General features: G+C 46.9%; 1 protein-coding gene across 1 annotated transcript in view; it reads left to right on the forward strand.

Moving 5' to 3' along the window:
* The first annotated feature begins 9,712 nt into the window (after positions 1–9,712).
* The window catches only part of LOC142588993 (uncharacterized), a 113,416-nt gene continuing 95,134 nt past the window's right edge, over positions 9,713–27,994 (forward strand). Inside the window, exon 1 of the mRNA XM_075700787.1 lies at positions 9,713–9,730. The gene's annotated coding sequence lies outside the window, so the exon portion shown is untranslated. The remainder of the gene's footprint in view (positions 9,731–27,994) is intronic.

A 27,994-nucleotide genomic window follows, 5' to 3' on the forward strand; every position in this document is an offset into this window, starting at 1 on the left:
CGATTCCTCGTGCGACCGAGATACCATGACTGAACAACAACGTGGTTATTTGGTCGGCATCGCCTTCGCAATAAAATGGTATGCCACATGCTACCGAAACTAGGGTACATGATCGAGGTGCGATGACAACATCGTCTTCTGTTCGACGAAAGGAGTGGTGTTGCGGTGATAAGCTATGGGCTAATCCAGCATTCTTACAAAACGTCCCCATGCTATCCGGTATGTTAATTACGGCTCAATGTTCTTGCAGAAAATACATTCCAATAATCAAATCTCTGCAGACCACGTAAAGAACGATGAAAGCGGCCACAAAAGAAAAATCCCCGATAATAATTCTAGAAGTACATATTAAAGTAGGCATCAGTACTTGTCCGCCTGCTGTCATTATATGAGGTCCCGTCCATGGCATCTTTACTTTCTTTAGGCGGCGGACGAGTTCCTGACCTATTATACAGAAGACAGCACCAGTGTCGACTAACGCTTTCGCCGGCGTCCCGTCCACGAAAAGATCGGTGCTGGCGCTCACAATTTCTTCGGTGTTTATCGGCTTCACAGCGTTCTGAAGCTGGAGTGTTGGGGGTTTTTTTATTGTCTTGCGGAGAGCCAGCGTCCTTACCCGCAGATGTCGCCGCCTTCAGTTTCCCCGGTGTGGGCTGGGCAACCTTCGTCCTCGCAGGTCAGCAAAAGTACGTCAAGTAGGTGAAGCCATCTTACGTGGAGGTGTTGGAGAGCGAGATCAACGGCCGAAATCGGACCTATCACTGAGCATGGATTCGCGATTCTGGTGCGCTATTGGAGGTCCCAGAAAAGCAGCGTCGTCGTGGCGTAGCATGGAATTGTCATTTGCCCGTCGACTATAGGACCACGGACGATGAGGTCGAAATGATGTGTTGCGGTGCCAGCAATTACGCGAAATACGTCCGGTGCCTCCACAGTGAATATAAAGTGGTCGCCTATCGATGTGCGCCATACGTCGGTTCTCCGAAAGTGCGGCTATCCCGTGGCGTCATTTTGCGGCATTGACCAAGGCGCGGCGAACGATGGCTGGTGGTGTTACTGCAGCGGCACAACGGGTGTGCCTCGAAGCCTCCTCTTGCGGCGGTGACCAAGGAGCGGGTGACAGAGGCTGGTGGTACGTCGGTGTGGTTGTGACGTGGTGTGGCTATCGGACAGTGGCGGCGTAAGTCATGGGACACTGGTGACCTTGAACATCGGCTGCCGGAAACGCCTGCCTGATTTCGTCGCGCACCACTTCGGCGATAAATGCTACGGGTGTATCGAATTCCGGTGTCAGAATGTTTTGCACCTCCTCTCTGACAAGCTCTCTGATCAATTCACGTAAGGAATTCTTCTGATACTCGGCAGTCCCTGCGGCGGCATTGATTGCAGTGCCGGTGGACAGTCGATCCTGCTGAATAGATGAATAGCCGTAGCCTATTTGATAAAGTCAGCGACGGTGACTGGTGGATTCCGCGCAAGCTCCGCGAACAACTGCTCTTTTACACCTCGCGTGAGGTAGCGCAACTTCCTATCTTCGGTCATGTTCGGGTCGTCTAGACGAAAGAGGGGGGCCATGTCCTCGGGGAACATTGTGACCAACTCATTAGTTTGTTGCACCCGTAGCTCCATAATCTGCTGCGCACTCGCGTCGTCGGCACTTGCAAAAGTATCCGTGATCTTCTGCCGAAAGTCAATCCATGTCGTTAGGCTAGCTCCATGGTTCTCGTACCAAGTACGGTCACTGTCGTCAAGGGCGACATAGATGTGGGAGAGCTTTTGCTGCTAAGTCCACTGGTTAAGCTGTGCGACGAGTTCATACTTGTCAATCCAGTCTTCAATGTCTTCAAAGACTGCACCGCGATTGTGATCGGGAACCAGTGGATGCAGAACGGGGACCTTTTGTGGACTGGGAAACCGGCTATTTTAGAGTGCCTGCGGTGAGCTGGTTTCGGTCATTGCGTGGTGTGTGCAGCTCCTGGAGAGAGGAGGTTGAAGAGAGGAGGACCCCTGGGCAAGGCCTAGCAGTTGACGACTAAAGCGATGCACGGGTGTCGTAATCGGTGACAATGCGTCCGGGCTAGATGAACGACACCCAGACGGACTCCGGAGAATCAAGCGAGCTCAGTACTGCGCACCTCCACCAGTGTCGTGGTATAACGCGGACAGAAGAAAGGGAGACGTTCTGAACACCCTTTTCAAAAACAAACGGAACAGAGGCACGTCTTCGTCCTCGCCCAATCTCAGCCACCCACTAGGTAGAGCCCGTTAACGCGCCCATCGCCGTTGACTTCTGCGTAGAATACAGGCGTCAATATGTACAACTGCAATGGTTCTTTCAAGCACCTTCATCTCGTATTTGTTTTACTAACTGACGAGATCATCAGACAGTGGTGCACAACGCTTGCTGAGACCAACCTTCGCCACCTGATCTAGAACGTATCATTAAAACAGCTCTTCGTAGGAGGACAAAATTTATACGCATATCGGCACTTAAAAGCTCCATCGACATCGAATATGATAAACTATGAGCTGCACCTCACCCCTCCGAGAGGAAATACCGAAGAACAAAATCTACCTCAAACCTTAGTACCTGTCGCCGAGTTCAACCACATATACGTAGGCACCTTGACAAACAGGGAACTAAGCGCTGGAGAGGATTTCGTAATTGCGCTGGTCCTCGCTCACCCCTCTAAAATATGGCAGGTAATGCGTAGCTTACACTTTCTCACTCAAGAAAAGTACCAATCCCGGGCTCTGGCAACGGTAAATTGTTGAAGGAAGGTGGAGGCTGCACGAGGAGGTTGCTGAGGACTACTGCAAAATTATTGCGGCTGTAGCTTCCGGTCCACATTCAACAATCGCCCGACAAGCGCCACCATCCACTTACGACTGTCTTGACATTAGGTTCACAGTGCAAGAACTAGACGTTGCACTCGTTTCATCTCGAAGATCATCAGTGGCTGGACCAGATGGCATCACATACGCTGCGCTGCGTTCTCTGAGGGAAGACGCAGGCACTGTTCTCATCTCCCTCTTCAATGCATCGTGGAGTTAAGGCACTGTGCCAGAGAAATGGAAAACTAGTCGTACTTTGCAGCTTCTGAAGCCGGGCTAGACGCCTCATGCGATTGCCCTGGCAAGCTGGGTAGGCAAGATCGTGGAGAGAATGGCGCTGACAAGACTAGAGTTGTTTCTCACAAAGTACAAGCTTTAGCCAAACATGATGGCGGGTTTTCACAAAGGAAGATCGTCCATTGACTGCGTGATTGACTTGGTGTCCGCCACCAAACATGATAAGTAGCGTCAACGTTTGTCTGGAGCACAATTTTTGATGTGAAATGTGCACATAACAACGTGTTGCAATATGCCATTCTTTACACACTTGAGGAGCTAGGAATTGGAGGTAGGTTCTTTTAATGGTTAATGAACTACCTTACAGGCTTGGCCCTATTTATGACGACTACAGATGGGGAGACCAGCCTTCATCAAAGCAGCCGTAGTGTTCGGCAACGAGGCGTACTCAGCCCTATGCTGTTCAATATAACCCTTATTGGACTCGCCAGCATAGTGCCAGAGACAACCATGATAATATACGCTGACGTTATCTGCATATGGGCTTCTGGTGTTTCATGGCCCCAACTTCGTGCAAGATTTCAATGTGCAATGTCGGTCACCTGCGAAATGTGCGGCCCTTGCTTTTACCCGCCAGGCGATGCACCGCCACCAGATTACGATTAACGGCGCAGCCATACCGTGCGTGACGCACAACAGATTTCTAGGAGGGATGATTCACCGATCCTTGTACTGGTCGAAGCAAGTGCCGATGCTTCGAATTCCAAATTAGGCAGCATCATACAAATGCCTAATTATATAGAAGACGTTATGAGGTGTTTGTCAGAGATCATTGCTCCAACTATATAAATCCCTTTACGTAGGCTACTTGCGCCACAAATTCCCTCCTGCTTACGCACACTGGAGTGCTTACGAGGTCATACACTGAGAAAATGTCTTGGTCGGCCACGCTGCACTTCGACAAAGGACGTAATTGCGGACGCACGTGTACCTCCTACAGACGCTTCTCTCTCATGCGGACTTTAAAGGGTGTATCTTCGAATATTGGCCCGCCATGAACGTCACCTTCTATCGACTATTCCCATTCTACGTCTGGACAGCACTTTCTCGGGATCCCTTTCACGTCATGAGAGCGTCCTTCCCTCAGGCTTTACTATGGCTAAATCAGCGGCCATATTAGCGTGGACTTTGTCAAGACTTCTGGTGAACCTATCAATTCCCGGAGTCAGGAAAAAATTTTATGTACCTTCATGTGCACTTAAACAACTTCTTCATCATCATCAGCCTGGTTACGCCCCCTGCAGGGCAAAGGCCTCTCCTATACTTCTCCAACTACCCCGGTAATGTACTATTTGTGGCCATGTCGTCCCTGCCAGCTTCTTAATCTCATCCACCTACCTTACTTTCTGCCGCCCCCTGCTAAGCTTCCCTCCCCTTGTAATCCTGTCCGTAACCCTTAATAACCATCGGTTATCTTCCCTCCTCATTACATGTCCTGCCCATGCTCATTTCTTTTTCTTTATTTCAACTAATATGTCATTAACTCGCGTTTCTTCCCTAACCAAATCTGCTCTTTTCTTATCCCTTAACGTTACACTGATTATTATTTCCATAGCTCGTTGCGTCGTCCTCAATTTAAGTAAAATCCTTTTCGTAAGCCTCCAGGTTTCTGCCCCGTACGTGAGTACTGATAAGACACAGCTGTTATACACTTTTCTCTCTTGGGATAATGGCAACCTACTGTTCATGACCTGAGAATGTCTGCCAAAAGTACCCCAGCCCATTCTTATTTTTCTGATTACTTCAGTCTCATGATCCGGATCTGCGTTCACTACCTGCCCTAAGTAGATGTATTCCCTTACAACTTCCAGTGCCTCGCTACCTATCGTAAACTGCTGTTCTCTACCGAGACTGTTAGACATTACTTTAGTTTTCTGCAGATTAATTTTTAGGCCCACCCTTCTGCTTTGCCTCTTCAGATCGGTGAGCAAGTATTGCAGTTGGGCCTCCGAGTTAATGAGCAAGGCAATATCATCATCGAATCGAAAGTTACTAAGGTATTCTCCATTAACTCTTATCCCCAATTCTTCCCCATCCAGGTCTCGGAATACCTCCTGTAAACACGCTGTGAATAGCATTGGAGAGATCGTATCTCCCTGCCTGACTCCTTTCTTTCTTGGGATTTTGTTGCTTTCTTTATGGAGGACTACGGTAGCTGTGGAGCCGCTATATATATCTTTCAGTATTTTTACATACGGCTCGTATATACGCTGATTTCATTATACCTCCATGACTGCTGAGAATTCGACTGAATCAAACGCTTTCTCGTAATCAATGAAAGCTATATATACCGGTTGGTTATATTCCGTACGTTTCTCTACCACCTGATTTATACTGTGAATATGGTCTATTATTTGGTTGCTTTTATGAAATCCTGCCTGGTCCTTTGGTTGACAGAAGTCTAAGGTGTTCCTGATTTTATTTGCGATTACCTTAGTAAATACTTTGTAGGCAACGGACAGTAAGCTGATCGGTCTATAATTTTTCAAATTTTTGGCGTCGCTTTTCCTATGGATTAGGATTATTTTAGCGTTCTTCCAAGATTACGGTACGCTAGAGGTCATGAGGGTTTGCGCATAGACGGGGACAAGTATTTCTAGAACAACCTTCGCACCATCCTTCAATAAATCTGCTGTTACCTGATCCTCCCCAGCTGTCTTCTCCCTTTGCATAGCTCCCAAGGCTTTCTTTACTTCATCCGACGTTACTTGTGGGATTTCAAATTACTCTAGACTATTCCCTCTTCCATTATCGTCGTGGATGCCACTGGTACTGTATAAATCTCTATAGAACTCCTTTGCTACTTAAACTATCTCATCCATATTAGTAATGATATTTCCGGCTTTGTCTCTTAACGCATAATCTGATTCTTGCCAATTCCTAGTTTCTTAAGCAACTTACTTTGACCCATATATCTGAAGAAGATGCCGCTTCAATACATATATTTACAGACGGGTAGGTGTCAACAACGACTTCAACCACGGCATTCGTAATACCGAATATGAGGGTCTGAAAGCGATGCCATTTCGTCCGCCAAACTACCTGAACGGTCGCAGAGATTGTTGCCATTCGGGAGGCAATTTGTTCTATATCGATGGAGCCGCATCAGACTTGCACTATATTTGGCGATTCCAAGCCGGCGCCTCAGCTTATCGAGGCAGCCCTAACACGAAGACCTTACTATGTCCTTGCTCAAGAGGTAATCGTATCACACGATGCCGGCCTAAGTGCTCGCGATTGCATAATGTTTCAGTGGATTTCGGGACACTGTATCTTAAGTGTAAATGAGCTCGTCCACGCGGAGGCAACGGTGGCCCACATTATTGCCACGCCAGTGTTCATCCAATATTCGCGACCCGACACTAATTCCCTGCTGTACAGACTTCCGCGCTCTAATACTGAAGTATGTTTGGCCTCGACAGATCACCGTCATCATCACCTTCACGAACTCGACCCAGAGATAGAAAGACGGAGACCGCTGAACATGAAAAGGTGTAATGCAAGCTTGCTACACAGATTACGACTAGGTGTAGTCTTCACCCGGTGCTACCTACATCTCGTCGGCCGGTCTATAACTTCTATAACTGCCATCGTTGTCACTTACAACGTTACCGTCATGCATACAATATCGAGGGTGATAGAAAATCGGACGTATCTCCATGTGGGGAATGTCGGGCTCACTAAGCAAATTTTGTCTTAAGGTATCACCCTGGCTACGATCACTCCTTTAGAATTAGTTGCGTGGACAGTTTTGCAGTCCGAATTGTGAAGAATGCCATATTAATACCTGAGACGACAAATACCTCTTGTGCATCTTCCCGCGATTCGATGTACAGAAAAAATTTCTGACAGACGTCTTGTCAAAATTTGTTGTTGGACCATTAAGTGAAAATATTCTACTGGGACCTTCACCTGATCCTCGTCTTCAGCCTCATAGTCTGAAGGCTCTCAACAAATTTCTGTATAAGAGCGGATTCGACAAGGGACTTTGAAGAGTCTTGGAGCGTTCAAGATTTTCACCACCATCTTTATTATCATAACAAACGTCTTCTCTATTCTTTCTGTTCATACCCTTTCCCCTTCCCCCAACGCCGAAAAGCAGGTCAGAAGATTGCTTCAGGCCGACCTCTCACCTTTTCTATCGTAATAACTACCTTTCTCTGTGTTCGAAATGTGTACTGCGCGTGTCAGCATTTCCGGCCACCATACTGTCGTCCTTTTCACTGTGCTTGATGAATGACCCCATGACCTCATACTAGGCCTAGACTTCCTATCTGAGCATTCAGCGCTTGTCAATAGTTCCTCAAGTACTGTGAGTCTTCTCTTGCCTCTACTGGACGTTTCTCCGACACCACACGAAATTCGCCAAGGACCCACTGGTTTTACTCACTTTCCACCACAAATCTTGACATGCATCGAAATTTCGCCTTCTATACCAGTTCCCGATGGTGATTATTTCTCCACTTCTACAACTGCAGTCGGTGTCACTTACAATGTCACTGTCATGCATACAATATTGAGGGTCACATGCAATCGGACGTGTCTCCATGTGGTGAATGTCGGGCTCACTAAGCAAATTCTCCCTTAAGGTTCTGCTCTGGCTAGAATCAATGCTTTACAATTAGCTGCCTTGACAGTTTTGCAATTGACGCTTCCTGTGAGCCTTTCCGGTCTGCCAATTGTGCTGACAACAACATTCGGAAAGATATCGCCCCAAATCTCACACCTGCGGAGGCTGAGGAGCTCTGCAGTCTCTCACTTGCTCACAAGGACATATTCGACCAGAACAACCGACCCTTAGGCCAGACATCACTTGTCAAATATTGTATACATACAGGGGATAATCCATCCATTCTTCGGCGACTCTACCGGACTTCAGATTCAGAGCACCACGTAATAAAAACGGAAGTAGACAAGATGGTAGTGAAAGACAACGTCAAGTCCCTAGGCTCAACCTGTCATGCTAATTAATAAAGGCCTGCGCATGGAGATTCTGCGTCAATTATCGCCACCTCAACCGCCTCACGAAGGACAACTACCCACCACCTCGTAGCGATGACGCCCTCGATTGCCTATACGAGCCACAGAAATTTTCGTCGAACGACCTATGGTTCGCATATTAGCAAACCGCTGTAGATGATCGCGATCGTGCAAAGACCATATGGCGTTTATAACGCCTGATGCTTTTTACCACTTCGAAGTAATGCCTTTTGGGGTATGCAGCGCTCCGGCTACCTTTGAACGTATGACGGACTCATTACTCCAAGCACAATTTGGTCTTCGTGCGTTACATAAATTCTATATAGGTAACTTTTATTGCTTACAGCGTGATCAATAACGCGAAATGCACGATGGCAAAAAACAATCACAATAATGCAAGAAACACATTAACCCCATCACATTCCAATGACCGTCATTGTTTTTGACATTCAAGCAGTGATTTTATTGTCACTCGAGGTTGTAGAATAATTCTTCATTGCCCATTATATTCTATTTGAATATCAACTAATATCAAACTTACAGTAACTGAAATACAATACCTGGTCAAAAGCCAGGCCAGTATCTCCAGCCTCACACAAATTCCACCTAATCACTAGTCAATTTCCTTGCGCCAACTGAGTAGGAAACATGACATGCACTCTCATCTTTAACATCGTGCGGCCAGGTTCTTTCGCGACACATTTCATGGTGGAACGTCTGCCGAGTTACAGAATGCCAGCGACTGGTACAACTTTAACACGTGCATTCAAGCAAATTGCAAACTAACGATTTGTGAAGAGTTCAATAATTGAGGAGCCAATAACATACTGGAAGTGTCTGAATCACGTTACCGTTACTCAAGACACTAATCGCCCCATTTCTTACATCTGAGCAGCTAAATATTATTTGTAAAATTGGTCAATACATTTACGCCAATATACTAAACTTTTTTTTTCCTTCTGCAGGTCCTTAATTTTAACGGTACAGTTCATTTGTTTCGCGCATCTTACGGCTGGAATCCACGGAACACCATGTGCATGAAGTCAAACTTTGTGGAAAAATCCGATCAAATGGTGCACCGTACTATAGAGTACTATGGGATCCCTGTGTGAGTCTCCGCGCAAGCTTTCCTTCTGTTTTGCAAATGGTACCCCTTGAATATTGGATAGCTTTATCTTATTGTTTCTTCAATTTCCAAAGCAAAACCTGACACAGCATTGTGAACAGCAGCGAAAGCATGGTCGTTATGATTGTGTCTATAAAACGGAGCGATTTACTGTTAGAAAAAACATGTTCCGCGGCATAGTTACCTCTTACACAGGTCACCATGAGAATAAATTATTTTGGTGCAAAAGTACCTATAATTTTGTTGCCGTACTTACGCCAAATTGAATACCAGTGCAATATGTTAATCAAATTTGAATGACTAGGTAGTTGTGTCATGCGGGACGAATGAAAAGCTTCATAAATGACATACCTACGTCCAGATGCGATCAAGGGTTTGTCCATCCCGTCCTCTCGGTTAGAGAACTAAATGACCATAAATACAAAAAAGAAATATCTAATTTAAGAAATCTACCATTGTCTTTTCCAGCCGGCACACCAAGTTCGGATATCAGTGAGTACTTCACATTTACTGTTAATATCAATGTTGTTTTTTCCACTATTTAGGGGATGGCTGAAGGTCCTTGGAGGCGCATATGATCTGCATGACACAAAACCGAGAAAAATGTTTACATGAAAGGCACCACATGGTTACGTTGTAGTGACAGTGACTAAAGACGTAGCGTGAAAAGAATGAGTTACAATTTTACCTCTTTATTGAGCGAACTACTGCCCAGCAAAACAGGTAACACTCGAACAGAACGATATCGGTGAGCAAAATAAGAGATCGTCGAAAATCTGATAAACGTGTCGAGCGCGCCACCTTTTATGCATGACTTTTGTAAGGTTACACTGTAATCCCTGGTGCTCGTGTGGCTTCCGTAAAGCACAACATTCGCGTCACGTGTTTATCAGATTACAAGAAGATTTATGGCAACCCAGCCAAAGCATAACATTCGAGAATCTTTTGATAAATGTAGGCGCGTCCTGCATTAAGCACCACTGCTTAACATTCCTTAGCCGATTAAGATGGTCCCCGAATAAAGATAAAGAAGCATGCGTGTCAATATCTCATACTGCTGTCTCAAGGGTATTCGAAAGTCTCTAGAGCACCAAGACTTCTCCCGGAAAAGGAGTTACGCTCGCAGGCGCGCAACAGGGAGCGATATATATTTCAGAAGCAGTCTTATCTGGAAGTGAAGCTTGTTTATCTCTTTTACGTCCGAAAAGGAGCAGCATCAAAACCAGTGGACGCCAGCAGTTATCGTATAATAAAATAAAACTAAGCAAGTGCGTGTCTTGCTGTAACGGAGACTCATCGTAAACATAATAGAATGTCGGGCAGAAGGCGTACTAAACCCAGTAATCCTCACTTTCTTCTGCTCCCTCGTAAATAGTTTTAACGGATCTCGTAAACAGGTGGAACGCTCTCTAAACAACTAGAATGAATGATTACAATAACCTTCCTCATATGACATTGTTAAATTTATTAGGAAATTGTGTAATACAAGAAGTTTGCAGTTATATTTCGAGATGTGTTAGATTATATTGGCGGATTACTTTTCGAACTTTAGCGCCTTCCTTTCGATAGCGCGTTCAATAGGAAACACTGAAAAGAGATCGTCAGTGCTATGAGTGCTGCGCTACACCTCTTCATTTTAAGGCCACTCAACTTAATACAGGACCTTCTAAGTAAATGTGTTTCTCATGCACGTGTAAAATACGTATTATATTGCTACGGAACAGCCGCCACAGTGTGCCTGCACTGAGGACGAAGAAGAAGACGACGTGCGCCGGCTCGATATAGCATCGCCATCTTGGCCTTCCGTTAGCTTGCCTGCAAATAAATTGTATATAGCATTGGGCTTCAGCTACACGTAACATTAACTTGGTGGAGGTGGACGTTCCCCGTACCCGTCGTGGAGCTTCGCAGCGGTCGCAACGGCGACAGTGCAACTTCGGCTCCTGCTGGCGGTACTTCATCTACACAACCGTCACCACCTGCAGCCCCGACCTACGTCGCCGCTTCCATCCCTCGGGATCCTGGTGTTTTCAACGAAGTCGGCCGTCCTGATGTTTACGACTGGCTCCGCTTACACGAACGTGTCAGCAACAGTCACAGGTGGGATCCGACTATTATGCTTGCGAACGTTCTTTTCTACCTCGACGGAGCTCCAATTGCATGGTTCCAGACTCAAGAAGAGGGGATCTCGAGCTGGGATCTCTTCAAAGAGAAGCTCCGCGACCTTTTTGGCAATCCATTCGGTCACCAAGTCAATGCCAAGAAAGCCCTTGCAACACGTGTACAGACATCGACCGAGTCCTATGAGTCGTACATTCTTGACGTCTTGGCCCTTTGTGCCAAGGCTGACCCGACCATGTCTGAGGACGATAAGGTTAATCACGTCCTCAAAGGCATTGCTGACGACGCCTTCAATTTACTGGTGTTTACGAACGTCACCGGCATCGATACGATCCTCAAGGAGGGCCGCCGTCTCGAGCGTGCTAAAAGCCGCTGGGTATCCCAGCACATCACGTGACTTCCCAGCACAGCTGGTACGTCATCCTGTGACGACCTCTTTCACCGGCCATCGCGATTTGAATATTTGACCCGCATCATTCGTCGTCATATCGAAGCGGCACAACCGACGGCCCCTTCATTCCCGTCACCTGATTACTCTCCGCTGGCAATCTCCTTGATCCAGGCCGTCGTCCTTCAAGAGTTGTCCAATGTCGGCCTGCAATCCATTCGTCACTTACGCTCGGAACCTCTTTCTGTACGCACGTCCCCACCGCGCTCTTCTTACTCCTCTTATGGACAGCGCAACCCCTCCGAATGGCGAACCATGGACGACAAGCCGATTTCTTTTAACTGCCGATTCACTGGACATGTCGCTTGCCACTGCTGCAGCCACTGGACTTCTCCGATGCGCTATTCTCCTGATTATCACCCTCGCCCCTCTAGCGCATTCTTTTCCTTCGCCCCTTCTATGGGCGCTCCATCATCTGACCCTGCGACGCCTTTGCCACTACCCCGATACTCCCACTCGCCTTCTCCCACCCGTCGTCAAACTCGTTCACCCCCGTCACGCCGTGCTCCTTCTCCGACCTACTCGCCACACCCCGGCCGGAAAACTAGACAGCGCAGCTCCTGGAGGTGAAGCTGCAATGATGACATTGACACGAAATCCTGGCTTCAATTTACCCACGAACAAGAATCTTTCGGACGTTCTCGTCGACAATGTTCCTGTGTGCGCGTTGATTGACACCGGGGCGCATGTGTCCATTATGAGTGCTGCTCTTCGCCGCCGGCTCAAGAAAGTTCTGGCGCCCGCCCCGAACCGAGTTGTACAAGTCGCCCACGGAGGGACTGTCGCTATTTGTTGGCATGTGCTCTGCCCGGCTCACCATTGCTGAGAGACGCACAGTCGTTCTCTACACCGTCATCGAGGATTGCCCTCACGAACACATGCTCGGTCTGAATTTCCTTGCCAATCATTCTGCCCTCATTGATTGTTCCGGGCGGTTCACTTCGCCTTGACTTGCCCCTTCTTGCCGACCCTGTTGGCCCACCCAAAGCCGTTTGAACTGCAAGGATTTTGTTCGCCTACTGCCTCACTCGGTGACAGACGTCGACTTGTCCTCACCAGCTGTACCTGACGGTAATAACGTGGTCGCACCAGTTCCGGCAGTTATAGACACGTGGTGTTACCGTGCAGTACACTGTGCTGATAATTACTGGCAACCGCACCTGCCTTCCCCTTGTCGATTTCCCGCTAACAATGCAAGTTCTGCCTCAGGGGATTTGATTGGCTATAGTTAGTGCTTTGCAGGATGATGAGGTCGAGCCATTCACAGTGGAAAATCGTTACATCTCAGCCCATACCGTGACGCCATCGCACGGTACGGACGCCGACATTGAGAAGATGGTTTCCTCTGACCTGACACCTGCTCAAGCTGAAGCTCTTTGCCGTGTTATTGAAGGCTATCGCGACATTTTTGACTTTGACAATCGGCGTTTAGGTCAAACGTCCGTCGTGACCCATCGCATAAACACTGACGATGCAAACCCTATTCACCGGCGTCCATATCGTGTTTCTGCGTCCGAAGAAGCCGTTATCCTACGGGAAGTCAAAAGGATGCTTGCAAAGGACATTATCGAGCCACCCTGTAGTCCCTGAGCTTCTCTCGTCGTACTTGCCAAAAAGAAGAATGGAACGTGGCGTTTTTGTGTAGACTATCGCAACCTGAACAAAATCACAAAAAAGAACGTGTATCCTTTGCCACGTATTGGACGCTCTAGACTGCCCCTACAGTGCCACCTATTTTTCTTGTATGAACTTACGGTCCCGCTACTGGCAGATTTCCTTCGACGACATGGACCGAGAGAAGACGGCATTTGTTACCCGTGACGGCCTTTATCAGTTCAAGGTGATGCCTTTCGGCCTCTGTAACGCGCCCGCCACCTTCGAACGAATGATGGACTCTTTGCTTCAGGGATTCAAGTGGTCCACCTGTTCGTGCTATCTGACGACGTCATTGTTTATTCGCTAACATTTGACACGCATCTAGACCATCTTGCTGCGATTCTTGACGTGTTCCGCCGCGCCGCTCTTCAGCTGGACTCGTCAAAATGTCACTTCGCTATCTGCCAAATCACTGTCTTGGACACCTCGTGGACGCCAGGGGCGTGAGACCTGATCCGGACAAAATTCGCGCCGTTGCGAACTTTCCTGTTCCAAAGTCTACCAAGGACGTTCGTAGTCTTGTAGGGCTGTGCTCTTATTCTCGACGCTTTGTGAAGGATTTTGCGACCATCGCACGTCCCCTTACCGACCTCTTGAAGAAAGACGCCCCATTTTCTAGGGGACCTGACCATGCCGCATCTTTTTTTCAGCTCACTACTCTCCTTACGACACCTCCAATTCTGGCCCACTTTGACCAGTCTGCGTCAACGGAACTTCGAGCTGATGCCAGTGGTCACGGCATAGGAGCAGTGTTAGCACAACGCCAGCGTGGGCATGATCGCGTTTTGCCTACGTCAGCTGACTTCTATCACCCGCCGATCGCAATTATTCATTCACAGAGCGCGAGTGCCTCACTCTTGTGTGGGCTGTTGGGAAGTTTGGTCCTTACTTGTACGGACGCCCCTTCTGCTCTACTGCTCACCACGCGCTCTGCTGGCTATCCTCGCTTAAGGACCCCACGGGACGACTCGCTCGCTGCGGGTTACGCCTGCAAGAGTATACCTTCTAAGTGGTATATAAGACGGGACGCTTGCACCAGGATGCCGATTGTTTGTCCCGCTACCCCATCGACGAACCGTTTAATGTGGACGCCATGGCTTCCGTTTTTTCTGTATCCCAGTTGCTTGAAATCGGCAACGAGCAACGCCGCAATCCTTCATTACGAGCCTTCATCGGCCATCTGGAGTCAACGCCTGGCGACGCATCTCTGCGTATGTTTCTCCTTAAGGGGGGGACATTATACCGCCGCAATCTCGATGCACACGGCCTTGACCTTCTGCTCTTAATTCCAGCGCACCTGCGTTCGACTGTCCTCAAACAACTTCGCGTCGCTCCCTTGGCTGGACACTTGGGCGTCTCGCGCACATACAACCGCGTACGACGTCAATTCCTTTGGCCGGGTCTCGCCCGCTCCGTGCGGCGCTACGTTGCCGCTTGTGAGCCCTGTCAGCGCCGGAAGAGGCCCTCCACACCTCCAGCTGGTTGTCTCCAGCCGATCGACATCCCACCGGAACCCTTTTTTCGGTGTTGGTCTAGACCTTCTTGGACTGTTGCCTCTCTCGGGCTCGGGAAATAAATGGGTCGCCGTCGCTACTGATTATGCCAGGCGGTACGCAATCACCAGAGCGCTTCTGACAAGTTGTGCTACTGACGTTGCTGACTTTCTGTTCTATGACATCATTTTAGTGCACGGTGCTCCGCGCCAATTGCTCACTGACAGTGGCCGCAGCTTTCTGTCGGCACTCGTCGAGGACACCTCCGCTCCTGCTCGACAAAGCACAAGTTCAGCATGTAATACCACACACAGACCAACGGTCTCATGGAGCGCCTCAACCGGACCATCATCGACATGCTTTCGAAGTACGTTGCGACCGACCACCACGACTGGGGTCTTCACTTACCATGCGTGACGTTCGCGCAAAATTCGTTGCGTCACGACACCACCGGCTATTCACCATTCTACCTCTTATAAGGCCGAGAACCCGCGTTGCCCTTAGACACTTTGTTGCCCTCGGCCACACGTTCAGCCACTGAATACGCCTGCGACGCGATCGCACACGCCCTCCATGAGCGCCAGCTCGCCCGCACCCGTCTCGAGGCCTCACAGGAACATCAGAGAAGCGTTTATGATTGCCACCATCGCGATGTTCACTCTGGTGCTTCTCTGGTCACCCTTTCGACGTGTGGGCCTTTCCGACAAGCTGCTGTCCCGCTACACCGGCCCATACCATGTGGTGCGACAAGTGACCGTGGCACGTATGAAGTCATCCCCGCCGACCTCTCAGCGTCATCGTCGGCTGCAAGTGACATCGTTCACGTGGCAAGACTAAAGCCATACTACACACTTTTCATCGCAGATGTGTAGATTCAGCACCGGGCCGGTGCTTATACTGCCAGGGTCATGCTACAGAACAGCCGCCACAGTGTGGCTGCACTGAGGAAGAATAAGACGACGTGCGCCGGCTTGATATAGCGTCGGCATTTTGGCCTTCCGTGATCTTCCCTCTAAATAAATTGTATATAGCATTGGGCTTCAGCTACACGTATCACACGTAGCAATATGTATCACTAGAGAAGCCGACACAAGGGCTCTACAAGGACTGCAACTCCAAATTTTGGCGTAAGCACCACTCAGCAGGACTAAATCCCGGCCATGGTGGCCCATTTATATGAGGGCAAAGTTCGAAAACACCCGTGCAATTCGATGTAGGTGCGCGTTACAGAGCCCCAGGTGATTCAAATTTCCGGAGTCCCCCTCTACGTCGTGCCTCATAACCAGATCGTAGTTTTGGCACATAAAACCCCAGAACTTTTTTACATTGGTTTAGCAGGCTTAGCCGCAAATGCACTGGTTATACGATATAAAATAAAGTGGCACTCGCATGAGGTTCTAAAGGAATTAAAACATGAAAGAACGTTTCGAAACTGCTATGGGTCCCTTGTTCACAACGAACATGAGCGCAAGGGGGGAGATTATTTATGTGTTAGGCGGCGCCGAGTGTGCATGCATATCTCGGGGAGATTACCCCGTGTCCGTTTAATCGTGTTTCTAGTACTCTAAAAATTCTAAGAGTAGTCTTGAACATAGGCGCTTCTCGATCGCGATTATGCTTCCAGACACCAAATCGGTGATGTGGTTAGTCATCATGTGTTTATCCGCGAAAGCGTTGGAACTTGCATTGTCTTTCCTGACATCGTTCTCGTGCTGCTGAATCCTTCTTTGAAAATTCCCAGCTTCACCTATCTATCACCTATCCTTTCTTGCCACGCTTAGCTCACGCTTGCGCAGTCCAGGCTCGGAGCAGATGCGCAATGCGCGAAAGAAAAGTGAAGCGGCAACAGAGCATAGCGTTTCTGTCCCATAGGATGCGAAGAGTCAAACCTCACACGTGGGTTGTTTTCCAATGCACACTGGTACTAATGCCCTTGGCCAAACGTGTTATGAGGATATCGAGGAAGGCAATCTAGCCAAAATTTTCTCCTTCCATGGTGAACTGGATACTTGGTATAAAAGTGTTCCAAAGCTCAAAGAAAGCAGCAAGTTTTCGCGACCAATCAATCAAAAACAGTCGGCTGTGTATCAGGCAAACATTTGGAGCGGCCATCTACGGGGCCATCGCAGAATTTTCTAGTGCCTCTAGGGCAGTATTTGCCCAAGCGACTGAAGACTGCAATTGATCAATCCTCAGAGGCTGTGCTGGGTAGCCATTGTTGGATAGGTCGTTTCATTCCTCGGCTAGCTGAGGCATGCGCTGCCCAGGCTCGGAGCCGATGCGCAATGCGCGAAAGAAAAGTAAAGTGGCAACAGAGCGTTTCTGTCCCATACGATGCGCGCAGTCAAACCTCACGCGTGGGTCGTTTTCCAGGACACACAGGTTGTAATGTCCTTCGGCGAACATGTTATGAGGACGTCGAGGAAGGTAATCTGTCCAGTGTTCTTTTCTTCCATGGTGAACTGGTTACATGGTACAAAAGAGTTCAGAAGTTCAACGAAAGCAGCACGTTCTCGCGGCGAATTATTCAAAAAACATTCGTCTGTGTATTGGGCAAACATTTGGAGCGGTCTTCGACGAGGCCATCGCAGAATTTTCAAGTGCCTCAAGGGCAGTGTTCGAGCAAGCAATGGAAACGGACGCTCCCATTGCTGTTTTAAGCCGCTGCAGGAAAAATATTCATTAAACACGAAGTGTGTGTTGTTAATGCAGAAGAATGTCATGAGGCAGCATAACGTTTGAGTTTCAAACGACATACATCGAGGTAGCGAAGCTTCCTTCTCGAGAAGTTCCTTGAAGAAGTGGACAGAGCAATCGACGGGCTCGAAAGTAAACTCGGCAAACACTATATTGATAGCAAGAAAAATTAATTATATGATTTATTCGAAGCTTCCATATTTCGAAGCCATAATATTGTAGGTAATTGAGTACTGAAGGCACCTAATAACTGACCAGAAGATTTTATTCTGCGTGGTTGTGGCACTTACAATTGGGATCTCAATTTGTCCTTTTGCATCACGCAGAGTCTTTATCAACCACAGTTACATCAGGCATGCCTCAGGACTCGCTGCTGTGGCCTGTTATTCGTAATTTACATATGTGATGCAGTAAAAATACTAGTAGCACTTGGGTCAAGCTGTGTGCATAAGCTGATGACTGCGTCCTATATAGCATTGCTAGCAACGCTAATGATCGACAGGAAGTAAACAAAGTTTTTTCATTGTTCTCCGAATGGACTAAGGCGTGGCAAAACTATTGTTATTATCAGTAAAACGCGTGCAATGTCTTTCGGTCGAAGAGTAAAGTCCTTACTTTTCTCTTACAATATTTATGGTAGTCACTTGTCTCCCGGCAATGACTTCAAATACCTGGATGTTTTTTCATATATCTTGAAATGGCAAGCTGATAATAATAACATTTCTGCAAAAGCACGTACGAAACCTAGTTACCTCAAACGAACTCTAAAAAATGCAGCTATGAAATCTCAGGCAACTGCTTACAAATCACTGGTTCATCCGATACTATAATACGCCTGAGACGTTGATCCCCTCACTGTGCATGTGAGATTGACCTTTAGGAATAAGTTTAGAAGCAAAGCATCAGTTTCATATACGGTCGCTATTATCGTCACCTTTTGCCTTGATCACATTGTCATATCTTAGCATTGCAAAATTTGAAACTGAGTCCACACAGGAACAAATAATTATGCTGCACAAGATCATTCACACGCCCTTTCGGTATTCAGGCACCTTTCTCTCTTGTATCATCCAGCGCAGGTGCAACCCAACAAAGTCCTGCACTAAACATCGTTCCTTTTAGTACATGCATTGACACTTTTAAAATATTTTTTCCACTGACAGTTGAAATTTTCAACAACTTGGATGGGTCGCTGTTCATATTGCATTTTGAAGAGTTAATTGAGAATTCAACTAACCATATCACCTGTTAATCTGTTTGTATAATTTGAGTGTTTGTTCTTTTATTTTTACTATTCGCCGTAGTTGCTTAGTGGCTATGGTGCTGGGATGCTAAGCACAAGGTCACGGCATCGAATCCCGACCATGGCGGCCGCATTTCGATATGAGCGAAATGCGAATTCATTCGTGTACTTAGATTTAAGTGGGCGGTTAATAACTCCAGGTGGCTCAATTTATCCTGGAGTCCCTTACTAAGGCGTGTCTCATATTCTGGCTGCAGATTTCGCACGTGAGCCCCATGATTTATTTTTTGTGCTAAAATATGTACCAACTGTCGCTATGTCTCAAAATAGAGACAGCACCCCCCCCCCCCCCCAGTAGTGGTAAATAAATAATAAGTGTACAGCCGAGTTATCCTTTTTTCACGGTGCCGCTTTTAGGTATTTCCATAGCTGGTTTAGAGAACGGGGACATTGATGAACCTGATACCACGGTTGGGTAGGTGCCGGAACTTCGAAAGATCCAAATTTCGAAGTTAAGCACCATGCGATGTGTGGTTGTTGAATTACAGGTACAGTGGTGTATCAGTTTGCACAATGTACTCTTTTCCACATATGTTGGACCGTAGTTCGCACGCTATGGTGCTTCTGTCAACGTCAAGTTGTTGGTTCATTTTGTGGGTGAAATCTGAGTGGCTCAATTTTGGTTCATGAGTTGTGTGCGTGGGTGGGCAAACCTTGCAAAAGTGCTTTCCACGAGGGCAACGCTCAGGAGGCCTATTATGTTTGTTATAGAGCTGACATAAAACTGGCCTACGTTTTCATTGCAGCGGTAAACTAGAGGAGGTGGCGTTTTGTGTATTGAAGACAGTCGCACACTTTGCCTAATTATTTTGACCAGTTTCAATAGTATAATGCTCACCTCGTTTAACTGTAGGGAAATAGGTCACGACAAGATTTCTTTGGGCGTATACTCCATGCGCTTGGAGCTCTTATTTAGGTTATTCATGCTGGCTTAGGCCATGGACCTGGATTATGGAGCCGTAAATGATGATTTTGGGGTAGGTAAGCGTGTTAATTAATTCTAAATGTGTTCCGAGCTTTCCTCAAATTTTAGGGTATCTGAAGAAATCCTAAAACACTTTTGTGTCTGCGAGTGTGGGATGAGAGATCTTTAGCGTTGGGGGTGACATGTCTTAAAATTTTGGTACTAGGTCTAGCTCCTAGTACCAAAATTTTAGGTACTAGGTCAGTTGGTCTTTATAGACTTTCGTATAAAGGCGATCGCCTTCCAGTAACGGAGTCACATTTAAGAAATATGAGAGGGAGCAAAGAGTATCCTATCTTGTACTCAAGTTTCGTACATGCACTGACGGGATAAACGAAAGCCGGGGCTGGCTATTTTGTCCGCAAACAATCTCTTAGAGGATAAATTTATCAGAATTAGTGTAATATTGTATGTCGAGCAATTTTCAGCACATCTTGAACGATCTACGTCTCTCGACATGTGTACTAATACTTTTTTATACGCTCTGTATCTCTGCATTGGTTATGCTTACTTTTTTGGTCTTTCTTCCTGTATTTCAGTATTGGTGCACTCGACTTTTTCCTTTCGCAAATCTTATAATTTCTTTTTCGTTTTATTTGCAAAGCTCAGTTCCAACAACGCTCACAAAAAATTTGTACTTGGGCGAAAGATCCAGGAGAGACCATATTGAGTTATAGCACCGCTCTTCCAGGAGCCGCACAGATATACAAGTCGCGCTACTATGAGGCGGCGAGTCAACATATAATTGCCGCCATATTGTCCCTTATGGACTCTGTATGCCACAGCGCAGTACAAAGCCGTTCACAATATATATGGGTGCCATAGGCTTGCAGTCGTCTCATCAAGCTTTCGTCTGCGCACGTAATTGCTCCGGTACCATAAATATACATAATTTGACTGTATGCCAACCTTAGCTCTAATTTTCTCAACCTACCACGTACCGTTCTCCTTTTCAAAGTTAAGGCGAGGTTCACTTGGATGCATATTACGGCCGCTGCACCCAAGAAGCTAACAAGCAATTATGTTCCTCGTGGATGTAGCTCTACTTCCGGAACTGCAGGCAAATAACAAAGAACCACATGACTACGCCTCATTCTGCCTTCATTTCAAGTTTAAGTTAGAACCGCACCAAATGAAATCCCCTGGTCTCTCTCTCTCTCTCTCTCTCTCTCTCTATATATATATATATATATATATATATATATATATATATATATATACATATATATATATATATATATATATATATATATAGAGAGAGAGAGAGAGAGAGAGAGAGAAACGTGCATTTGTTTATCTTTATCGGGTAACGATGTTTCGCCGCCTAACAAATGTTATCGCACAGCAAAGGCCGCGCCTCCATGTATCGGAAGTTTCTCGACAGTTAGCGATGATTCCATCCTCTGTTTGTTGTAACCGAACCTTGTGTACTCTGATTGCATGTATGCTCGACGCGAATGGTCTAGAACGGTGTGGAAGACACACGGGTCCCAGCGATTACTGTGGAACATTCGACAACTGATGTATAAAAGCCGGCGCACTTGACCGCCTGATGAGATTTCCGACGATTGCTGACTGTGTTCGCCGCTATAGTTGTGCTTTAGGTGTAACTTGCTGTTGTGGGCACAAGTTACAAGTTAGCCCACCAAAGATTTGGTTTCACCACTGACAGTTGTGCTACTGTGCTCTTGACAGTCACTACCACTTGACAATTTATATATATATATATATATATATATATATATAAATTGTCGCGTGGTAGTGACTGTTACGAGCACAGTAAGCACAACTGTAAGTTCTACTGTCTATGCTAATGTCTCTCTCACTATATATACATATATATATATATATATATATATATATATATATATATATATATATATATATATATAGAGAGAGAGAGAGAGATCGACATCAGTGAAAATATGGCATAATTCTAATATCACAGTTGGTTATCGTGCTGACATTTCGATGGGAGGCCAATCTTTCTCAAGGCAACAAGCATTTTCTGTTCTGTCATATATATATGTATTTATATATATATATATATATATATATATATATATATATATATACACACACTTATGTGTGTGTGTGTGTTTGTGTGTGTGTGTGTGAGTCTGTGTGTGTGGTAAATGAAAAAAATGGGGGTGTGTAGCAGCACTGCAATCTATCGCTCTGTCCCCTGAAAAAGACCCGTTTCACTTCACCTGTCACAATGTGTTTCACGCAAATACGAAGCGGAGCAACACGGAACTGATTATTCTTATAATGTCGGGCGCACCACAAAAAGGAATGCCATATTTTGAGCTGATCATTTGTCAGACTACTTAACAGCACGACTGCTATCACTGCCTGCGTTCTTCTTTTTTCAATGACCCTTACAGTCGGCGAGAGTTAGTCCGGACCCAGCCAGCCACCGTAGCGCCCAAATAGTATCATGCATCTCAAAGTTCACGTAAATATAAAAATGCACTTCGAAGGCGTGGAATGCTGGGTCCCTGTTCACCCTTTCCTCCTTAGCTTTTTTTGTGCTACACACACGCCACCGCACATTACATCTCAACTGAGCCATCACACTTGGCATGCATTGAACTCCCTTTGACCCTGCATCATAAAAAGCCATCAGTAATTTTGAGTGTTAAAGCACATACATATTTACCAAGGCTGGCTTTAATGGGAGCAATACGGCTCAACACTTTACGATATTTCTTTCAGTATTCCCTATGTGAAATATTAGAACGGCCATATAATCCGCCTTTTACGAAAATGTCATCCGGATAACGTGTTAGAGGTACGCTAGAAGCAAAGCGCGGGAAGGACGATTGACAAAGACTAGACAGGTACTTGTCTAGTATTTGTCGATCGTCGTCCCGCGCTATGCTAATACTGTAACTATGTATCACCAACCAGCCCAAGCCCATACTCTTCTGACGAACTTGTTAGAGGCCGTTTGGTATTTTATGGACAACATACAGTTTTTTAACATTGGGCACTTTATTTATTTACAATGCCTCAAATACCCCTGCTGGAGGGGTTTTTTATGAGGAGGAGGGGCAAACATACAAATGAGCAGAAACACAATACCACTGTCGTAAGCACTGAAATAACTCGAAAGAGAAAGAGTAACGAAGAAAAACGTAAGAACTACAACATTTTGCACATCCATAGGTTAAGATACCGAAAAACACAAACGAGAAACACGAAATCTTTTCAGATATGACAATTGACAAGTGTTGAGCGTGTGATCACGAAGGCAGCACAGACGTTGCCACGGCCGCACGGCTCCTGAAGTGAGGAAGATGAAGACGAAAGGGTTGGTGTTGCTGCTTTGGCTCGCGCTGTCATTTGGCTGTGACTGCTCGGCTGCTCTCGACGCTTGGCGCACAAACCCGCTAAACCGTCAATAAACCTCGTCGCATTTAGTAGAGGCGCGGCGTACGCTAACCCTTCGCCCTGGAACTCCAGACCATCCCAGACGACGCCGGTGAGCGACCCACTTCATCTGGACCAGTCACCTACGGTGCCATCCGTAATGAGACCCAGCTGTGCTCAGTGAAACCGCTGATACTAACATCAACGACTGGCTTTCATCGCAAGAATGGGTGAGTAACCACAACAAATGGTATGATCCAACAAAGCTCACCAACGTTATTTTTTATCTTGCGCATGTCGCCAACCTCTGGTTCCGAAACCATGAGGCTACTATTGCCACATGGAACTTAAGACTGCTTTCGTGGAGGTATTTGGCTATCCTGCCGAGCAAAGGCTTCGCGTCAAACAACGCATAGACCAATCAATGCAACAGCCGGCCGAGAATTTCAGTAGTTATATGAGGACGTCATTGATGTTTGCAACCGAAAGAAACCTAACGATGACTGAGGAAGAGAAGATTTAAAATATCCTGAGTGCATTGAAGACGACACTTGTCACATGCTCCGGGCTAAGAATTGTACTACTGTTGCAGTCGTAGTCACCTACTGCCAAATCTTCGATGAATTACGCCGGCAACGAGCGCTTGCCCTCCAAACTATTTGTCATGTGGCCTCCGTTTCAGATTTTGCGACGGCACCCGGACAGACTGAGGACGGATCTCTGCTACCTGACATCAATGCCTTCGTTTGTGAAGATGTGGCCTGCCAGCTCTCCATGCTGCCTCTCATGCAGGTGCCTGCCGAATTTTCGACCTAGGCCGTCCAGCAGGCCAACCACGAGCAGGTTGCAGAGGCTTTTACGCCAGCCTACCAGCACGCTCCTATTGCCACACTGCTGATTTACACTGAAGTCGAGTCGCGTCTTTGACCAGCGACGCTTTCCTACCCGACGCCGCCACCGCACCCAGCACTTCCCTTGTGCCTCAAATGCCCCCTCAGACCTGCGGCCGAAAGATCCATGGCGCACGCAGGACGATCGCCCGATATGCTTCTTCTGCGTCTCGAGGGATACGTCGCACGCTTTTGTCGTGACTACCTGCTGCGTGCGGACGTCGTCGTCGTTCATCCACACCGAACTTCTCGACCAGTCGCTTGAACATTAGCAGGTTTTGCTCACCATCACTGCGTCGTCGCCCGCCTCCAACGAAGGGAAACTAAGTGCTGCAGCTTTGTAGGCAAGAGCTGTATAATTGTCGAAATGCAAGACCTCCGGTATCACTGAAAAATATACAGAAATAGAAGTTGGAGTCACTAAATTCGTACTTGTTGGCACGGGCGCTGCCATTTCCGTCATACGTGAGGCTCTTTGTCATAAGATCAAGAAGGCCAACACATCCCTTTCTATACTAGTGATTCTTACTGCCACTATCGAGCCTGTCGAACGTTTAGCAGCATTCACCGCTAGAATGGTCATTCAGGACATACTTTACACGATTGGGTTCCTTCTGCTCCCTTCCTGCTCTCATGATGGCATCCTTGGATGGCACTTTCTCTCGCGCCACGGAGCCATTATTTACTGCGCCCACGCCAAAATAGTTCTGCGACTCCGTGATGGTCGTCTCTCCCATCCCTGTAAAGAGTATCGTCGCCGCCGATACTGATCTGCTGCCAAGCACTTCAACGCCAGTCGTTTTGTTTTGTCCATATGGACCCGACGCCAAGGTGCAGTTCACGCCCTTATCTCCTTCCTTCACCGGAAACCTCCGCTACTTCGATTCGCCGTTCTTGAGGTAGCTGCTGGTACAACAATTATGCTAGTTCGCAGCCTGTTCACAAACCCACTCACTCTCCTTCGCGGCAAGTCTCTCGGCTCTATCGAGCCCATTGGCATATCTGAGTGTCTGGATGTGCCGGGCTGCTCTTCTGGACTTTCGCTTGATGCCATGATGCCATTTCCGTAGAGCTCCGAGATAGGCTACCGAGGTCTTTGATTCGTGCGTTGACGCCAACCTTTCCCTTGAAAACCGCGCGCGACTTCTGTCTCTTGCACATAGCTTCAGCCCTTTCTTCGACTGTACGGGCCGCACTTTGGGCCGTACGGACAGTGTTTCCCACCACATCTACACCGGGTCCCAGTGTTCCCTCAGACAACCCCCTTATGACGTCTTAGCGGCGGAGCGCCGTGTAATCAACGACCAAGTGAAGGACATGCTCGAACATAGCGTAATTCAATCATCCCAGAATCAGTGGCCTTTTATATTTGTGCTACTGCATCAAAAGGATGGTTGTGTTCCATTCTACGACAACTAGAGCCGTCTCGACAAAGTAACAGGGATGGATGTCTGCATTTACCCCGAATTGACGATGCACTTGGTTGTTTACAAGGCACCGCATACATCACGTCATATGACCTGCGATCTGCTTACTGGCAATTTTCCATGGCCGCATGTGACCATCCTAAGACAGAATTTGTCACACCTGATATATGGTATAAATTTAACATCATGCCATTCGGACTCTGCAATGCGACGCAACTGTCCAGTGCATGGCGAACAACATACTTTGTGGTTTCAAATGGAACATCTGTTTGTGCTACCACGATGACATCGTCGTGTTTTCTTCGGGTTTCTCGACGTACCTGTCGTCTCCACCAAGTTTTGACATGTCCTAAAAACGGTGGTCTTCAGTTCAATATCAAAAAGCATCGCTTTACAGCTTGCATTCTGACAATCTTGGGCCCATTGGATCCTCACTGATTCTGTGAAACTTACGCTTTCCCCGAATTCCCTTCATCGACGTCACTGAAGAATCTCTGGAGCGTCATTGGCCTTTGTTCCTATTTTCATCGCCTTGCAGACAATTTCGTGACCATTATGGAAAATTTTATGCGCCTTCTTACTGCTAGCACCACACGTCTAACTGGGCTCCTGAATGCGATGAGGCATTTAAGACAGTGAGCGAGCTCTTCATATCTCCTTCGATACTCTGGGACTACGATCCCTGGGCGCCTACGGAGGCACAGATAGATGCAAGCGGCATGGAAGTTGGTGCGGTGCTCGCGCAACGCACGTCTAGCTACAACGAGTATGTTGTGGTGTAATCTATCTAAAAACTCACAAACCGCTGTGAAAGAGGGCCTGGTTATATTCGTGGCTCCTGGGAAGTTCCGACCGCGCTTTACGGATGGCCCCCGTACGGCGTTACGGACCACCATGCTCTTTGCTGGTTGTCGAACTTGAACTTGCCCACACTTGTGGGCATCATTAAGGAGTGTGCAATGGAAGTCGGTGGTAACTCCGTTAGGCAGGATACCAGCAAACTATCCCAGGAGACGAAAGATCTGATCAAGAAACGCCAATGTATGAAAGCATCTAACCCTACAGCTAGAATAGAACTGGCAGAACTTTCGAAGTTAATCAACAAGCGTAAGACAGCTGACATAAGGAAGTATAATATGGATAGAATTGAACACGCTCTCAGGAACGGAGGAAGCCTAAAAACAGTAAAGAAGAAACTAGGAATTGGCAAGAATCAGATGTATGCGTTAAGAGACAAAGCCGGCAATATCATTACTAATATGGATGAGATAGTTGAAGTGGCGGAGGAGTTTTATAGAGATTTATACAGTACCAGTGGCACCCACGACGATAATGGAAGAGAAAATAGTCTAGAGGAATTCGAAATCCCGAAGGTAACGCCGGAAGAGGTAAAGAAAGCCTTAGGAGATATGCAAAGGGGGAAGGCAGCTGGGGAGGATCAGGTAACAGCAGATTTGTTGAAGGATGGTGGACAGATTGTTCTAGAGAAACTGGCCACCCTGTATACGAAATGCCTCATGACCTCGAGCGTACCGGAATCTTGGAAGAACGCTAACATAATCCTAAACCATAAGAAAGGGGACGCCAAAGACTTGAAAAATTATAGACCGATCAGCTTACTGTCTGTTGCCTACAAAGTATTTACTGAGGTAATTGCAAATAGAATCAGGAATACCTTAGACTTCTGTCAACCAAAGGACCAGGCAGGATTCCGTAAAGGCTACTCAACAATAGACCATATTCACACTATCAATCAAGTGATAGAGAAATGTGCAGAATATAAGCAACCATAATATATAGCTTTCATTGATTACGAGAAAGCGTTTGATTCAGTCGAAACCTCAGCAGTCATGGAGGCATTACGGAATCAGGGTGTAGATGAGGCATATGTAAAAATACTGGAAGATATCTATAGCGGCTCCACAGCCACCGTAGTCCTCCATAAAGCAAGCAACCGAATCCCAATAAAGAAAGGCGTCAGGCAGGGAGATACGATATCTCCAATGCTATTCACAGCGTGTTTACAGGAGGTATTCAGAGACCTGGATTGGGAAGAATTGGGGATAAAAGGTAGTGGAGAATACCTTAGTAACTTGCGATTCGCTGATGATATTGCCTTGCTTAGTAACTCAGGGGACCAATTGCAATGCATGCTCACTGACCTGGAGAGGCAAAGCAGAAGAGTGGGTCTAAAAATTAATATGCAGAAAACTAAAGTAATGCTTAACAGTCTCGGGAGAGAACAGCAATTTACAATAGGCAGCGAGACACTGGAAGTCGTAAGGGAATACATCTACTTAGGGCAGGTAGTGACGGCGGATCCGGATCATGAGACGGAAATAATCAGAAGAATAAGAATGGGCTGGAGTGCGTTTGGCAGGC

Source organism: Dermacentor variabilis, chromosome 7 (genome assembly GCF_050947875.1).
Source record: "Dermacentor variabilis isolate Ectoservices chromosome 7, ASM5094787v1, whole genome shotgun sequence".
Classification (NCBI taxonomy): Eukaryota; Metazoa; Arthropoda; class Arachnida; order Ixodida; family Ixodidae; genus Dermacentor; species Dermacentor variabilis.